Here is a 17,630-nt window from a genome sequence, read left to right as displayed (position 1 = left end):
CAAAACCACGTACTCATTAAGAATAGGATTCTGACCAAAAGAAAAAGTATTGACTCCAATCGTATTAGAAGTTGGTAGCTGTAAGATTTCTCCAGTAAATGGATTCCAAATATAGAGTTCACCCATCTTTATTGGATCCATTAAAGGATGACGCAAACCGGAATCCCGTAAACAAAGCAACCCATTACAAGAGCCACAAACACTAAATGAACGCAGATGTGGGGCAAAGACTTTGAAGAGACTTCTCGACTCATCATTACACCCAACATTCTCTATTGTACCAATACTTTGGATCTTCAGAATTGTGCAATTTGGATGCCAAATGAGGATAGGACAGAGATGAATCTTATCCATGAATTGAAAGGCAGGAGTCGTGTTTCAATCCCATATGATGACCCGGATGTATTGAAAATAAAAAAAAGTGAGGGAGTAAAAACACTAAGTAGCGGATTCCACTCTTGGAGCTGCAAGCAGTGGTGGTGCTGATGAATTGGGTGCTGTGGCAGCCATTCGGATGCTAATGCTTAGGGTGTCAAACTTTAAGGGCGGGACACCAGAGTTTGATCCAAATGCAAATGGTGGAGTTTGGAATTACCAAGAAACGGAGATAGTGAAGGTAGTTGCCGATCAGGTGACCATTGGATGGAAACCACAAGATTTCGACACGTGTAAATTTTAATTGTTTTCAATAAAATCAGTACGTGTGTCAAGTGTGAGGGGTATTTATGTCATTATGAAAATGTGAGTAGGAAAACATATGGTAGAGTTAAAGTTGACAGATTCAACTAATAGAACTGGAGCCAAAAATGAATTTAGCAACTTAGGAGAGCCAAACGCTAATATCCATATATAAAGTGGGGCCAAAAAGCTAAATAACCTTATATTTGGCTATGGGTCTTTTGGGCTATTGTAATGAACAAGCCATGAAACCGACTTGTGGTCGAGCTGCTATTTTTAAACCCATCAGAAGGGCCTATTAATTTTTCAAAAAAAAATTAATTGGGCTTTTGTTCACCTATAAATTTAAGGCCAGTAAATTTGGGTCTTTTTAATTTTTAAAAACTTTTGTTGGGCTTTTGTTAATGAATTTAGATTACGTAAAACTGTAAGTGCGCGTACCACCTAAGAGTTCGTGCAGCTTCATCCCCTGGATATATGACAATAATGGAAATCTTTTACGTTGATTTCATTGCATTTTTAATAGCATCACCATGCCACCACAATTTTATAGGATTCTTACACATAAAAATGAAATAAGTCTAATTAAAATACACTAATTAAATGGACAGGTCCTTGCCTCTTTGGGCAGTTTGTAACAATATAGAGCTATCTTAAATCCATTAATCATTCCCCTGCAAAACAGTATGATAAACTCATTCACATCTGACATGCCTATAACAGAGCTTCTCAATTCTATTTATGAATTTCAAATAAAAAAAAAATTACTAATTAAGTTTGTATTTATTAGCTTTCATTTTTTCCAGACAGCCTAATAACACTATAAAGAGATTTATATACAATTAAAAAAATAAAATAAAGGTGACTACATTTGGTTCCAGGCTATATCTTAAATTGTCATGGAGTTAGCAACAAAAACATCATCTGCCATGTCATGCCCAATAATGCTTATCATAATAGGTTTAGCTCCAAGCTATGACATGCATTCGGCAACATTCCTTGCTACTCCTCCTGCCACATGGTACGGTATACCTGAACAGGAAAGTTTCAATCAATAAGTAAAGAAAATAGCAAAAGAAGAAAAGGGGACAAAGTAACATTTAGTCTTATTAATAAGTATCACAATTTGTTATTTTTTCATCATTTTTGCTTAGTACGTCAACCTATATATGAAAAGGAGTTTATTACTTTATTCAGACACATGTGTCATCCAACACAAACATAGGGAGGCAGACACATGTACATCTCCTCTCCAATCTCAATATCAATCCCCTCTCTCACACTATAATGTTTCCTGTCAGCTAACATTTTTTCATTAAAGAAGCCTGTGACAAAGTCAATACTTGAATACTAAATGCACTTTAAGGAAAAAAGCAAATGAACAAAAGCATTAAGGTTGCTAGACAGTCACATATCATGTACACATGATATCTGCATAAGTTTCTAAAAAAACCATATCATGGATGCATTGTTGTTGCACAATGACCTTTCGTATTGAGCCTTCATATACACATGCCTATCAAATGATCATACAGTATTAACGTTGTCCTTAAACCAAAGAACTTTGTATGGCTTTAAGAAACAAATTCATGCGTTCTTCCTTTGAAGTAACTCATGCTCAGCAATTAGCGTCATTGCAATCATTAGCCCATTATCTTGATCAGTAGTTTCTCAACCAGTAACTAACTTTTACTATATAAATATTTGAATGAGACAAAAAAGAGCAAAATAGAGTGGTCTAATCAATGATGCAAACAGTAATCCAACCATTACACAATTCATATGCCCTTGTGATAAAGAATACAACCACCACCAGCAAGAAATCATATGTAGTTTTTTTATTAACAGAAATTGTAGTCTGTCCAAATCCTCTCTTTGGGTTTCTAAATTCACAAAGCTAATGCAATAATTGTTTTCTAAACTTTTCAAATCAAGTCAAAATAGATTCAACAAAAATACTATAGTTGATCTCATATACTTTCTTTGATTGATTATGTACACTATTGCAAGCAGGTAGAGAGAGAAGGTTAAGAAAGAATGGAATCGAAAACTTACTAATAAAGAGAGAGTGTTCTTTCATTGATGGTGTTCAATAAGGATGCAGTTTTGATCTCATGATGTTTGATTGTAGTTATTTTCTCGAGTTAGCTCCTTTTGGTATCATCATTTTTCCGAGTCTTTTGGGAATATTACGACGTTCGTGACATGTATATTCACTTTTAGGTTTGGGTTATGGTGTCACCTTTGGTATCTCAGTATTATAATCGAATAGTGTCTAGTGAGAAAGGAAAAGTGTAGACCTTGTAAGCACACCTTTGCAATTGCAGTTCCACCCCTTCTTTTAGATACAAAATAATCCCTTGACCATACTGTTTAGATATCTCACCTCATTAAGTTGGATAAAGAGAAAAGCTCACAAAAATCAGCAAAGAGGATTGATCTTTAACAAAAGTGCAATATGCTTTCTAACTTTTCTAGTTGAAAAAATATGCAAAAGGGAGAAAAGAACCAAGCAACAAATAGAAAAGAACAGGAAACTCTCACTAGATATGCTTATAGGCTTATAGCATCTGCACTCTATCCACATCAACCATTATAATGACTCTATCCAAGCTGAAAAGGATTGTGACTCCACATATTTATGTGATATATGACCCTTTCGACTTTTGAGGCGTTTCTCCCGTAACATATATTCAATGCCATTGGAATGATAATGATCATTTGCGATAAGAAGTGTTTCAGACAGGGAGACTACTAATCCAACTGTGAAAAGAGCCAATGGACTAAATGGAGCACAATAAATGTACCTTTCCTTGATATCATTAGTTTATTCAGTGGAATGCCTTCAGGGATGGCCAAGAGAATTGAATATAATGGAGCTTCGGTGTTTCCCATGACCACTTTTCTCATTCTTTAATGCCATCACTGATGTGATATTCCTTCATTGATGGCTCGCGCCAACATACATCTTAGAAGAAAAAGGTAAACTACAGTGAACATTGGTGGTGGAGAATCGAGATGTTGAATAGCCACAACTTTTTTTTTGTGAGAGAACAACTTTTTTTTTTGTGAGAGAGTTTGGGGCGTTTAACAAATAGGTTAGGTTTTGTTTTGTTTTTTGGTTGTTAATAACTTAATTACCCACTGGCCAACAATTCAAATTAAACGTGTATTTGGTTTTTGTAATCCCTAGCATGTGAAAAGACCAAAACATTTTTTTATAAATTGCTAAACACAACAATAATAAGGTTAAGTAAGTAATCAACCAATTAATTATTTTTTAAATAAGGAATTTTTTATAAAATCTGCTTATGTGGCTCCTTATGAGCATCTTGGGAGAATGGATATTAATGTAGGTAAGATGCTTAGAAACCCATACTGGTCATTTTCGGTCATGGTGTAGTTTAATAAGATAGTTTTGTTTAACTTAAATTAAGCTGAAATATTTTCCTTCGGCCTATAACATTTACCCTAAGCTATTGAAATTGCGATCTTATGGTCCATCATTATGGGTACAATTGTTTGTTTTAAAAAAAAAAACAAATAATTGATCATGATTAATTAAGAAAGCACAACAAACTCTACGCGTGTATGGTATATGGGAAGGAATAGAGCCACATTCTAAACGAATCCAAGCAAAATTGTGGACTTAAAAATTGAATTAAAGACTGAATTTTTGTAGATATGATCTCCTCACCATGGAGAACATGCTCACAAAAATGTTGGATCGTTAGATGAAAATTTCAAAAATGAACACTAATTTTTACATGGTTAGACATATCCAAATATTATAATTTTTTGTGAGAATGATCTTCATAGTGAGGAAATCATCTCCACAAAAAACCAAGTCTTAATTTATTTGTATGTCGAAAATGTGGCTATAATGTGCACATAAGAATGTGTCTTTATCCACCCCTATATATATATATAGGGGTGGGATAGAGGCACAGGCACTATAGCCACATTCTAGGCACAATGCATCCAATCCATCAATCTGTTTCCAATCCTACGGAGCATCTCGATTCTCAATTAGCAAAACGAAATTAACAAAATTTCGGAAAAAAACATTTTGCGAAACAAAAAAACACGAAATCTCCAAAATTTTGATCAAAAATTTTCTTTGAAACTCCTCCTTCTCCAAAATTAAATCGATCTTAGTGAAAGAGAGATAAAATCCTTAAAAACTTGGGCGGTGAGAATGAAAACGAAACCATTTCTCTTTTTAATCGACCATAATTAAACCCATTTTCCACCTTACTAAAATCTCTATCCAAAAAAGTAAATATTTTTCCTCTTTCACCGAAAGCGAAAGATTTGTAGATTCAAGTAATTAAGAACCAGGTAACCCTTATTTCATTTTATTTTTCCTTCACCAAATTCATTAATTTGAGGTGGAGATTCCTTATTTATTTTTTTGTTGTGATTATAGTCGGAGCTGGTGTTGCTCGTTGTATTTAGTGGTAAGTTGGAGTTGGTGTTGCTGGTGCTGTTTGTTGGATTTAGTGGTGAGTTGGAGCTGGTGTTGCTAGTGCTGTTAGTTAGATTTAGTGGTGAGTTATTACTATGTTTTTTCAATGTTAACCTAGGGAAGGAGGGGATAGACAAAAATGACACGGATTTGAAGCTACATTATTGGAATGATTTGATTGCTTATATGTTTCAGGTTTATTGGAACTCTGTGTTTAGGAATAAGTTTTTCTCACTTTTTTTTGGTTGTTTGCTATTTACAGACATCTGTTGAATATGGTAGAGAATTTATATGTTGCTTTGTGTATCAAGTTTGTAGTTTTGTTGCTGAAATGCTTGGTACTTCAGAAGATTAGGTTGTTTTGGACTTTTAGTTAATAGAGCATTAATCTTAATAACTTATTTATCCTGTCCGAACTTCATTGATGTCACTTGAACTTTGTCTTTTGCATTAGTCTAGTGGTGTGTCTATTGAATGTCTGTTGTTTGGTCTTATTTCAATTGTATATATATATATATATATATATATATATATATATATATATATATATATATATATATATATATATATATATATTTGTCTAAAAGTAATATTGTTAAGGGGTTAAAACTACAGTTTTAGGCTCTTATTAATAAGCTGTCAAGGTAACCAACCCCATATATATATATAACCCCTTAACAATATTACTTTTAGACAAATTATGTGATTAATAAGTAAGAGTTAGTACTATTATTGTGTTTTTGTGTATTTCAGGCATTGGAGTCGAATATGTGAAGAAATATGTCTCTTTTGCGAGATAAAAGAGCAAATGTTGGTTGCTAAGAAGTTTTATGATTAAAGGCCAAGATTCAAGGAGATAAAGCCTTTTTAAATCCCGATCAAAGCTGAAAAGTCAAAGTCAACGCGGGCAGAAATAGCGCACAAAAATAAATAGAACTTCCGCAGGTCGTAGCTTTGGACTCAGACCTTGGAATTGGGCCTATCATATGTCAAAACAATCGGCTCGAAATGAGCTTTCTAATGGTCCAGATTTTGATCCAATAGGAGGAGAAGAAGTGGACGAAAAGACTGTTGAATCCATTTCCAGCAGAAAACCTCTTTGTGGACTGAAGTAACGAGGTTTTGGGCTGGATTTTATAGCCCAAAACATGGCTCCAAAGCCCATGCACGATTTTGTAGACCTATCCCTCTTCTATATAAAGAGGACTAAGGCATAACTCCAATAGATAGTTAGTTATTCATAAAATTTAGTTTTAAGTTAGTTTTAATTCAGTTTTAATACAGTTTGAATTCTTAGACTCTTTCAATTAGATTAATAAAAGTAATTATTATTCTTTCAATAATGTCTTGTTTTTATTGTTTTATTCTATGAATGATAGTTTGATGAATCAAAGTTAAACCTCCATTAGAGGGGTTTGAGGAAGCTTTGATGAAGACTTGATTGTGTTAGTCTAGATATAGTTGTGACAATCTATTCCACTCTAGAAAGTAATTAGTTCACCATGAGAATGAGTTTGATTGCTTCACATTCTAATTATTAGTTGGTAGAGATTGCCATGAATAATTAGGGATTAGAAATAGCCAACCTTTATGTGAAAACGTAAAGATTAGGATTACAACAAATTCTATGCTAGTTTATTAAGTCGAATCAAGGTGGAATCAAATTCTCCTAATTCCTTCCCATATTCACATCGTAGTATTGAATTGCCGTATTTTAAATCATAACATCTAAATTAGTTAAATCACCGTCTTAGCATAATTTCATTTCATTACTCTCATCGATTTTGTTATAATTACATAAATTAGGAAACGTTACATCTAAACGAGCTAGGAGTGGAATGAATTCTCTACTCCACATATTGAACAATAACGAGAGTAGAACTTTGATCAATAGAATAAATTTCATTTAGTTTTACTTATTATTGAGCTTAATTAGTTAAGTCTAGGTAAAACTATTGTTTTTACTTATATCAAATGGCGCCGCTGTCGTCTTAGTTCTATTTAGCTTCATTTCCTTTAGTAGTGTTAATCCTACCCAAATCCCATTAAACCTAACCACCCTTGTTTTGATCTAATTATGTTTGTTTGGTTCAGAAAAGAAATTTTTTCGCGGAAAAAGCAAGAGCGCGACACGCGCCCTCTATTGCAAAAATTAGAGCGCGACCCGCCTTCTATCGCCTGGACATCGAGTTAGGAAAGAGCGTGACCCGTCCCTTCATAGGCAAATTTTGAGCGCGACCCACCGTCAAGTGCCTGGACTTTGCGAAAAGCAAGAGCGCGCCTCGCGCCCTACTTAGGCTAATTCCAAGCGCACCCCGCGCCCTACTTAGGCTAATTCCAAGCGCGCCCCGCGCCCTCTTCTGAATAAGCCCGATTTCACAGGTTAGTTCAAAGTTTCATTTTTTTCAAGTTATTCAGTGTTGCTATATTCTTGAATACACTGAAATCGCGTATACACGACGCTATTCAAAACTATAGCAAGGAGACATTCAGGTACTCTTTCTTCCACTCCTCGCCTCTCCTGTTAGAGGATGTATTCTAGCATATCAAGGTTGTTTTGACTGTTGTCGTGTTTCTTTAACTTTTGACTTAGCCTTGCATGAGATTAAGGTCAGGTAAGGAAAAAATGACTAACATAATCTATCGTGAATGTCAATGCACACACCTATCTAGTATACCACACACTACACCTGAATCAATGGCTGAAGAAAGAGAGACTCCTATCTCTGACTTTTACAAAGCCCTGAACAATAGCCCTAAGTCTTGCATCGTTTTTGCAGACCCAGTGGGGGATTTTCAAATCCCCCCGAATATATTTAATTTGTTACCAGTTTTTCATGGGTTAGACCATGAGAAGCCTTATCAGTATATGCGTAGGATTGAACAAGTTCTTACCACATTCTATCATCCAATGGTAGGCGCGAAACAAATTAAACTGAGGGTGTTTCCTTTCACCCTAGTTGATAAGGCGGCGTCTTGGTTAACTGCCCAAGCGCCTAATTCTATGGACTCATGGGCCAAACTTGTTCAATTGTTTATGGAACAGTTTTACCCACCACTGAAGACAGATGAAATGCTTTACAAAATTTATTTTTTCCGCCATAATCCTCATGAATCCTTTTTAGAGGCCTGGAATCATTTCACTGATCTTCTTATAGAGTGTCCACATCATAACCTTGCGAAAGACACGTTAGTTCGTGCCTTTTTCAAGGGGCTTTTATACCATCATAAAGAGGTTCTTGATATAATGAATGAGGGTAGTTTCCTCAGTAAAGGAGCCTCAGAGGCTTATTGGTTTCTAGAAGATCAAACAAAGTGTAATAATAACTAGGGGAGTAGTGACGATATCCCCCGCTCCGCTAGTTCTTCTTCAACAGTTAAGGCTGCCAGTATGTTTGAGGTTAAATCTGATCTTGAGCTTAAAACTCTAATTGAATCCCTCACTAAAAAGGTAGAAGCTATTTCTGTTCATCAAAAGCCTACCCCTATCATGAATGTCAACTTTATTCCATGTAATTTATGTTTGAGTCATGAACATCCCGACTCTTATTGTCCTCTCGCCTATGAACAATAACCATCACAACCAGATAATGTTTGCTCCATCAATAGCTATCCTATTCCTAACGCCCCTTGGAGACAAAATCCCAACTTCAGTTGGAGAAATAATCAACAAGTTACACCTCCAGGGTATAATAATCAAAATATTAGGCCACCAAACAATTACAACCAAGCTCCACCACGACAAGGGCAAGGGCAAGGACAAGGTAATTATAATAATTATAACAATAATAATTATAATGCTAATAGAGGTACCGTTCCGGATAATAACTATCACAACCCACCCGTAAATAATCAACGTGAGATAGTCCCTGTCGCACCACCTGTAACAACCACACCACCACAACCGGATCGTTTCGACATCTTCATGCAAACCCAACAATAGATTTTACAGTCCATCCAACTTTCCTTACAGCAGTTAATCCAAGAGAAAGTACAACCAAAAGGTGTGTTTCCAGGTCAAGCTATACCTAATCCTAAAACACCAAACACAGCCTTTGAGGTAAACGGTAATACTAGTAATGAAAATGGAAACGTAGGTGAGTTAAATGCTATCACCACTCTCCATTCTGGCAAAGTGGTTGATAACGCCGTAACTACACCCGTTGTTACACCACCAGTAGTCATAACAAATGAAAACTTATTAGATACCGAACTAGAAACTAAAGATCCTACCCCTATAGAGGTACCAGTTAAACCACAACCTAAGAAACAAAAGGTCAAGGTTAAACATCCTGTTGATCCATATGCTAAATATAGAGAGAAACCACCGTTTCCCCAGAGATTAGCCATGTTAGCCAAGGATACGAATTTTGATGAGATTAGGGAAGTTTTAAAAAATCTAACGATAAACCTACTTTTCTTGAAGCGATTAAAAAGTTACCACACCATGCTAAGTTTCTCAAAGAGTTATGCACTACTAGGCGTAAAACAAATATTCCTAAAGACGCCTTTTTAACTGAGCAGTTTTCAACTTTATCTAAACATAATGGAATCGTTAAGTACAAGGACCCTGGTCGTCCTACTGTACAATGCACCTTAGGGGATACCCATACGACGACTGTGCTATTAGTCTTGGGGGCGAGTATTAACTTACTCTCTTATTATTTATATAAACAAATAGGTCTACAAGAGATGTAACCTACTAAAATGACGTTGCAATTAGCTGATTGGTCTATTAAGTATCCTAAGGGTATTGTTGAAAACGTGCTTGTTAAGGTTCAGGGTTTCTACTATCCAGCTGATTTCGTTATTCTCGATACATAAGTCGCTAACGACTCTGTTCCTATCATCTTAAGGCGTCATTTCTTGACAACTGCCAACACACTTATAAACTGTCGCGATGGTTCGATGTCCATATCTTTTGGTCATCTTTCTGTTGAGGTAAATGTTTTTAAAATGATGAAATAGTTACCAGATTCGTCTATAGATGGGGAGGTTAGCATGATCGAGAGCTTAGCTCAAGATTATTTCAATAACACGCTCCAAGAAAATAAGATACATAAATTCCTTTCTTTTGGAAGTTCAGATTTTGACGATGACTCCTATGTAGAGGAAGTCAACGCCTTTTTTGAGTCTATTATTTTAGATCCTCTGTAGCTCTATTTACCGATCGAGTTTGAAGATTTGATACCTAAACAAGTCTTCACTGTTCATGATGAGGAACCTCTAGAAGCCTTTATCGACATTCCTTCCACCCTTGTGCTTAAATCTCTTCCTTCTGAGTTGAAGTATATTCAACTTGATCCGGATGGTAGTCATCCGGTACTTATATCTTCTCTGTTGTCTGCGGATGAAGAGGCACGTTTGATTAGGGTGATTAGGGAACATCGTTCTGCAATTTCTTGGTCCCTAGACGACATTAAGGGGATTGATCCTAATGTTTGCACACATCGTATCCATTTGGAGGATAATACAAAAGCTTCTCGCGAACTTCAGTGTCGCTTGAACCCTGCCATGAAAGAGGTGGTTAGGGAAGAAGTCTTACGGTTACTCGATGCGGGTCTCATATATCCCATTTTCGATAGTAAATAGGTAAGTCCCATTCGTTCATGTAGTTCCTAAGAAATCGGGGGTTACTATTGTGCGTAATACTAAGGGTGAATATGTTTCTACATATGTCCCTATGAAATGGAGGATCTGTATTGACTACAGATGTTTAAATGCCATGACACAAAAAGATCATTTTCCTTTACCCTTTATAGATCATATGCTCGAATGTCTAGTTGGTCATGCTTATTATTGTTTTTTAGATGGTTACTCTGGTTATTTTCAGATTATTATCGATATTGATGACCAAGAAAAGACTATCTTCACATGTCCTTTTGGAACATATGTCTATAAACGAATGCCTTTTAGCCTTTGTAATACTCCTGGTACCTTCCAGCGGTGTATGCTTCATATCTTTAGTGACATGGTAGAACGCTTCATGGAAGTTTTCATGGATGATTTTTCTATCTATGGAGACTCTTTCACTAACTGCCTGTCTAACTTGTCTAAGGTTTTGACACGGTGTGAGGAGAAGGGTCTGATTTTAAATTGGGAAACATGTTATTTTATGGTTAAAAAAAGAATATTGCTAGGTCATATTGTATCTAATAATGGCATCGAAGTAGATAAGGCCAAATTAGATAAGATAGCATCTCTACCATTACCACGGACTGTCCGTACATTAGAGCCTTTTTAGGCCATGCAGGTTTTTATAGGCGTTTTATCAAAGATTTTTCAAAAATAGCTAGGCCTTTAACTAAATGCTTTTAAAGGATGCCATCTTTGATTTCAATTATAATAGCAAATAGGCTTTTGAAACTTTAAAAGCCGCTTTAACATCTGCACCGATTATACAGTCTCCCGATTGGTTTAAACCTTTCGAACTTATGTATGATGCTAGTGATTATGCTGTTGGTGCTGTGTTAGGACAAAAACTAGATGATAAGTCCACTGCTATTTATTATGCTAGTAAAACTTTAAACGATGCTCAAAGAAATTATACAACTACAGAAAAAGAATTTTTAGTTGTGGTTTATGCTTTAGATAAGTTTCGTTCTTATTTGGTTGGTACTATGACTTCAGTTTACACGGACCATGCAGCCCTTAGGTACCTTATATCAAAGAAGGGTGCTGAATAGAGATTGATCCGATGGATTCTTCTCCTGCAAGAGTTCACCTTAGAAATTAAGGATAAACGAGGGGTCAAAAATGTAGTTGCCGACCACTTATCTAGACTAACAAATGACAATGATAGTGATTATGAGTCTATACCTGACTCTTTTCCTGATGAGCATCTCTATGCTATTTTTTCTGCACCATGGTATGCTAACATTGTGAATTATTTAGTTTCTGATATTATTCTTGATGTTTGGTCAAGAAATGAACATAAGAAGTTCTTGGCCAGAGTTAAGCTACACTACTATGATGAGCCCTACCTTTTTAAGTATTGTGCAGATCAGATTATTCATCGTTGTATTCCCCAGTGGGAGTATAATGAGGTTCTATCGTTCTGCCATGATAAAAAGTGTGGTGGCCATTTTAGTGGTATGAAAATAGCAGGTAAAGTTTTTCAATATGTTTTTATTGGCCTACCATTTTTAAAGATGCCCAAGTGTATTGCAAGAAGTGTGTTCATTGCCAACAATTGGGGCGAATCACTAAACGTAATATGATGCTGTTAAATCCCATTATGGTAGTAGAAATTTTTGATGTATGGGGAATTGATTTCATGGGTCCTTTTCGTGTTTCCCACGATTTTATTTATATTATTGTTGTCGTGGATTACGTGTCTAAATGGATAGAGGCCATGACTTGCCGTAATAATGACCATATGACAGTTATGTTTTTTGTTAAAGAATACATTTTCTGTTGGTTTGGCATTCCTAAAGCCATCATTAGTGATGACGGAACACATTTTTGCAACAAAGTTGTTGCTTCTTTAGTTAAAAAGTATGGAGTTACCCATAAGGTGGCAACTCCTTATCCTCCACGAACTAGCGGCCAAGTAGAAGTTTCTAATAGGGAAATTAAAAAAATATTAGAAACAATAGTAAATCCTGATAGGAAAGATTGGTCTAAGCGTCTAACTGATGCCTTATGGGCGTATACGACTGCTTTTTAAAACTCTTATAGGTATGTTTCCGTTTATACTTGTATTTGGAAAACCTTATCACTTGCCCGTTGAATTGGAGATCCGTGCTATGTAGGCTATAAAAAGCCTTAACTTCAATTTTGATAAGGCGGGTGTTAAGTGAAAATTGCAGTTAAATGAGCTTGAAGAAATCCGTAGCGATTCTTATGACCTCGCAAAGAATTATAAAGCTAACATGAAATGAGTTCATGATAAACAAATTTTGCGTAAGGAGTTTGTGGTTGGTCAAAAGGTCTTGCTTTATAACTCCCGTTTGCACATTTTCCTTGAAAAGTTAAAAACCCGTTGATCTGGTCCTTTTATGGTTACTGAAGTCACCCTTTACGGGGCAATCACCTTGTTAAATCCCAAGGACAACAGTACCTTTAAGGTTAATGGCCAACGATTAAAACATTTTCACGAGTTAATGTCCCATGATGTGGAGGATGTCCTTTTACAGGACCCTGTCTATGAGGACTGACCTTTGATGTTTGGTGTACTTCCTGTCACTTCCATATATTGGTAAGTGCACCATTCAGGTAACCGAAGGTAACCGAGCCCTCCCTCTGGAGTGTGTGGCTGTAAGTACCAGATCCTAAGTCCACGTTTAACATAATTCATGTTTTCCACTCTTGCATATTTTCTCGATTTTTGAGTCATGTTTCTCTATGGTGTGAATTATGTCTTTATTATTTTTTTGTTTTCCCTTATATTAATCCGTATTCATAAAAAGTAAAAAAATTTAAAACCATAAAAATAGTAATCTAGCAAGTCTCGGGAATCTGACTCTAAAAGACCCACGTTTTTAAACAAATTTTTTTAAACTATGTTGTCTAAAATTTGTTTGGGGGTGGGGTGTTTGGTCTTTCCTTTTCTTGATCTCTCAACTTTCTATTCTTGTTGTTTATGCCGTTTAGTCGTATTTCGATTTGGGTTGACAATATCTATAAATTTAGATTTCATTTGATCACATAACTTATATTATGCACGCACTTTGAGATATTTTTCATTTCCTTATATGTCAACCACGGTTAGAATTGGGTTTTTTTTTATAGATCATTGGATTGTACTATCTGTGATGATCGTTTTAATAGCTCATTCACAAAAATCGAACCGTTAACGAATCAAGAATTTTAGTTTAAAGTTTGCGCGCATAAGGACATAATGGGAATTTTTCGAATTTGTTTGGGCTTGGGCCCAAAACCTTGTATGCACATGTTTCTCCATCACCTTCAAGGAGAAACCCTTCGCAAGTTCTCCTCCATCTTCACCCCTTCATCAGCCTCCATTAACGAAACACCAAACCAAAAAAAAAAAAAAAAAAAACAAAACCATCGATTCTTATAACTCCAATTTAACAACCCTACTCCAATTTCGCTATTCCAAATCATCTTTTCCATCTCCACCTCCATTAAACCACCAAAAAACCCAACATCCATCGCACACCCACACCATTCAAACCACAATTTGATTCCCTGTTTCAATACCTCTCCTCCACCTTACTCTAACCCCATTTTCAAAATCAAAAGAAAAAAATGGCCCAAAAATGAAAAATTCTCGCGGAACAAGTTTTTACATCGGACTATTTTGCACCATTTTACAATGATGAGATGAATAGTAGGAAGTGGCAGAACTTATGGTATTCACCGAAGAATTTTTACCACACCGATTTGGTGTTGAGTTTTTATAAAAAGAAAGAGATTGAGGGTCGGAAGATTTTTGTGAAGGTGGGTGGTACGAGGAAGGAAGTGTGTACAGTCGTGTTGTCTAGGATTCTGGACATTGAGGCAAGACAAAACCTCGTAGCCACAGTGCAGGAATCCCAGTTTGGTGGGATAGAGGCGTTGATGAGAGAGACTGTACTGGAGGGATAGTACAATCCGAAATCGCATTGTGTTCGACAGTCGTCTCTGAGAACCAACCGGTATTTGTCAGTAGCTGGCTGTAGCTCAGTGGATTGGTAATAATGTCACTGAGACGACGAAAGTCAGTGACATCAATTTGAACTATCTACACTTACTCTGGGTATTACAGCAGAAGAGGTATGATTTTTGCATCCTCGACTTTATTTTAAATATGATTAGAGGAGTTGGAGTGAATACTGCACCCTTCCCTATTTTGATTACGACGATCATGATGCATTTTGGAGAGAAATCGAAGTCTGAAAAGATTTTGTTAAGGTCGCATTCAAATGCAAAGATTTATTCGGAATGTATTTAGAAGACGTGGCGGTTGCCTGAGGATAGAGTTGTTGATTCGGACGAGGATGAGGAAGATACGACATGTTTTGAGGCCGATGCCTTGGAGAAGGCTACTTCTGATATAGAACGCATGACATTGCTTCATCATGGCATGCATTCTCTTAATACCATTTGTGTGGATCTGCGGACTAGGTAGGTGAACATTCATCAGAATTTTGAGGAGCTTAGTGCTAGTAACCGAGAGCTCCAGGCTACCATGGAGACCCTAGTCCAACGTGATAAGGAGCACGAGGAATCCATGAACACATATCTAGAGAGTTAGTGGAAGTTCTACGACGCTTGCCACCCTATCAGAGTTCTACTTCTGACGAGTCTGAGAGGTATGAGCGTCGTCGACGCAAGACTGATGACTCGGAACCATCCTCATCTCGTGGCTCGTAGTTTAGTTGTATTATGTTTAGGAATTTTTTTCCTGTTTTTAGTAGAATTTTATTTTTTATTATTTAGTTAATTAGTTCATTTTGAATTATGTAATTGTTGTCGAATATTTGGTTGTTAGTATAATTTTAAGTTTAATTAAATTTTTGTCCAAGCATACTGTTGTTTTTCATGAATCCCACTTTTCCGATTTGTTTAGGGGTGGGATTAATTGTTCAGCATTGTTTTTATTCTATCCACCGTTTTGGAAGTTATTGTTGAAAAATTGTGAGAATATGATTATGAGAGAATGTTGCCAATTTGGTGTGGCTAGGATCATATACTGTTGTAGTGGTGAAATTTCAATGAGTGGAATTAGGAAGTTGCTATTTTAATTTCAAGCCAAAAAGCTATTGGTTTATTTTTGGAATATGCACCTGGTCTGTTTCTGTTTTGGTTTTAGAAATATTATGTTTCCGTCAATTGCCTTAACAATTTGGGAAACTTGTAGAATTAGATTAAGAAACTAAAACCTCTATAAATCCTTGATTCACTCAACACTAAAACCACAACTCTCACTTTGCATCTCCTACCTTGAACCTCTCAAAAAAAAATTCCTTTTGTTTTTCACTTCAGAGCACTCAAGATACATGGAGCGTGCCTCGCCCTCTAGTCTGCTTACTCTCGAGCGTGCCCCGCCCTCAAGTACCTGGAAGTCGACCAAGACAGGAGCGCGACCTGCGCCCTTCCATAGCCATTCAAGAGCGCGACCCGCGCCTTGGCCTTTGCAGTTAGTTTCACTTCTGATTTTTTGTGGATTTTTCCGAGGTTGTTTCCAGCAGTCTTAGAGTGTATTTGTTGATATGAACTCTCCTACACTCATACCGGAGCAGTCTTTTTAAGATTTGTTCTGAAGCAACAACTATGGAGGATGGTTCCATGATAGAATCGTGCAGTTAAGATGGCAGCATCTACTGGTAAGTCCTGATGACTCGTATTCACCTCAACTTACTGAATATTTCTATAATAATTCAAAGTTCTTTTGTCAACCAGATGGAGAACAAGTGTTCTCTGTCGTAGTTAATGATACGACAATGGACTTTAGCAAGTTTTTGGTTGCTTTTGTTGTGGGAATGCCTATGCCTGTTCCTACGAACTCATGGGGATATCTGACTAATAATGCATACCTTTATAACTATGAGTACTTTCATGAGACTTATGGGGGAAGGGTTTTTCGTGTAATGGACCGAGGGCAGTATAACATAGCCCTTGGTAGCCTGTCCCTGAACGTAGGCCTTACCATGTTCTTCATTATGATGAATATTTTAGGGGATTGGCAATTTACTTCTGCGAATAATACCGCTGGTGACGTTTTACTTGCTTTAGCCGAGGGACGTTTCCTATATGACATTCCCAAGGTTTTAGTGGCTAGTCTAGCTAGAGGCCATATTATGAGGCATAAATACCTTCTTATGCCTGTTTTGGTTTGTCATATCATGTGCTGTTTTTTCTCTGATTTTTGAGCCCGCTACACGGATTGGGTTGGTGTTGAAATTATGACCAATTGCGTTGTTCGTTCGTTTCGTGTTATGACTTGGCCGAGATGGAGGGTACAACCTCAATGGGTTGCTCCTTACACCCGATCAGACCGAGTAACACTTAATAGGTTAGCACGGGTTGATGATACATGGAGAAATACTTGGCAAGTTATCATGGCGTTGCAGGACACAAAAGAACCTCGCTTCTATGTAGAAAAGGATGATGACGCCTAAATACTGGATATGAGGTAAGTTTTTATTTTTGTTCGTGTCTGCTTATGTCCCAAGCAATTTGATCTTTGTTTTCCCCACAATGGGTGGAACTCATATAGAGTTGCATCTATTTTTATTTACCTATATTAGTATGTTTTAACTTTGTGTTGCAGATGTTCCAAAATTTCACTCGTTTCCATGGTATTTTTCCTACCCTTCGTATTTCTATACTTTGAGGACAAAACATGCTTTTGTTTGGGGGTGGCATAGAAACACGCGTAATGTAAAGCACCTATTAGGATATAGATATGTACAATATGCACTTGTTTTCTAGTAAAAAAATTCAAAAATTCAAAAATATAAATAAAAAGTTTATGCTATGCACTTAGGAATATTGGTGTTGTTCTTTCTCTATGTTCTTAATAATCTAGAAGTTT

This window comes from Coptis chinensis, chromosome 5, assembly GCF_015680905.1.
Source record: "Coptis chinensis isolate HL-2020 chromosome 5, ASM1568090v1, whole genome shotgun sequence".
NCBI classification, from domain to species: domain Eukaryota; kingdom Viridiplantae; phylum Streptophyta; class Magnoliopsida; order Ranunculales; family Ranunculaceae; genus Coptis; species Coptis chinensis.
Note: the sequence above shows the minus strand (reverse complement) of the source record.